Source organism: Marmota flaviventris, chromosome X (genome assembly GCF_047511675.1).
Source record: "Marmota flaviventris isolate mMarFla1 chromosome X, mMarFla1.hap1, whole genome shotgun sequence".
Lineage (NCBI taxonomy): Eukaryota > Metazoa > Chordata > Mammalia > Rodentia > Sciuridae > Marmota > Marmota flaviventris.
In genome coordinates, this window is record NC_092518.1 from 87,456,414 (window position 1) to 87,458,239 (window position 1,826).

Genomic DNA, 1,826 nt, shown 5'->3' on the forward strand with positions numbered 1-1,826 from the left:
GATTACCGAAAAAAAAATATAATGGATTGCAAAAATAAACAATTTATTTTTGACAAAGTTGCCAAGCAACTACCATGTAAGACAACTTATTTAATAAATGGTGCCAAGAAAGAATATCCATATAGGGAAGACTAAAAGTGAACTCTTACCTCACTCTTTATACAAAACCCAACTAAAAATGAATTAAGAACTTAAATATAAGACCAGAAACTATAAAACTCTTACAAAAAATGGGGAGTGGGATATCCAGGAAATTAGCCTGAGTAGAGAGATTACTTGGACATAAAAACAAAAACACACAGATGAAAGCACAATTAGACCAATGGGATTGCATCAAACTAAAAAGATTCTATATAGCAAAGGAAGTAATTAATAGAGTAAAGTGATAATTCACATAATGGAAAACATTTGTAAGTCATAATCACATAATGAGCTAATATTCAAAATATACAAGAAATGCAAATTGCTAATACAAAGGAAAATCTTAATTAAAAATGATCAAATAACTTAAATAGCCATTTCACACAAAAAATATGAATAGTCAACAAATACATTTTAAAACATTCAGCAATTAGAACCACACAGAGATTTTATATGCATGTTAGATTTTTTATTATTGAAAAATGAAATCTAAACTCAGATAAGATACAAAAAATGGAACACTTATCTGTTGATGATGATATAAATTAAATACATTAATTAGAAAAAAAGTACAAATGTTTCTCAAAAAATCTGAAAATGGAATTACCAAAAGGCTGGGGATATAGCTCAGTTGGTAGAGTGCTTGCCTCTCATGCACAAGGCCCTGGGTTCAATCCCCAGCACCCCCCCCCCAAAAAAAAAAGAAGAAGAGGAAGAAAGAAAGAAACAAATTACCATACAATCCAGCAATCCCCCTTTTAGGTATAAAGCTAAATAAGTTGAAATCATCACAGAAAGAGTAGAGGAGGTTACTTTCCATGCTGCTCTTTGGTGTGCAAATAAGAAAGCAGATAAATAACTTCTCAGTGAGGTGGCTTTTGACATAGTGTATCTTGGTATAAACAAATTAGAGATCAAGGCCAGACTGAGACAGAGGGTGAACTATACTACATCTTTGCACTAGGAAGTTGCAGCAAAAAAAAAAAAAATGTCTATGAGAGCAGAGGTAGGAGTCATATCTGGCTACAGCAGCCTGCAGCTATGGAAGCAAGTCCAGGAACTCACACCTCAGTAATCCAAATTGGATCTGAAAACTCCACTTGACAAACACCTTCCACATGACTCAGTGTGTGCCTATGAGGCCAGGAAAAATTCACCTGCAGAAAGTATTTTGTCAGGGGAATATAGTTTGTGAGGACCTAAGAGATCCAGAGACCCCCACACCCTTTGAGTATGGCCCCTTGCAAGATCCGCTGAGGTGGGCCAGGTATTCCATCAGGTGGGTTGGGGGTGAGCATGTGCTTGGGGACTGATCCCAGAGTTTCAGGAAGTATAGGATCCATGGCTGGTGCAGGGGACAAAACATTGGCTCCTCTGCCTCATGAGTGGAACACAGAGGAGACTCCTGTGGTGCAGTCTCCCAGTGTGGATCAGCATCTGCTGGGCTCTGGAGATGCACTGATCTAAAATGTTCAGACCAATCTACATGCAATGAAGAACCTTGGGCCTATATAGACCTAAACCCTGCCTTTAGGAGCTCCATGTGCAGGAAATTTCACAGAATACTACAGCCAGCCCACCCTGAGAGTAGAACACCAAACACTCTCCAAAGAGTTCCACCTGAATTTTTGAACTTTGCCTGGAAACTCAACAAGCAATACTTGACAGATTGTGGCTGCTACTCT

General features: G+C 38.0%; 1 non-coding gene across 1 annotated transcript; it reads left to right on the forward strand.

Moving 5' to 3' along the window:
- The first annotated feature begins 757 nt into the window (after positions 1 to 757).
- Trnae-cuc (transfer RNA glutamic acid (anticodon CUC)) lies at positions 758 to 830 on the forward strand. Its single transcript has one exon. It is a non-coding gene; the product is annotated as a tRNA-Glu (tRNA).
- Positions 831 to 1,826: the final 996 nt, after the last annotated feature.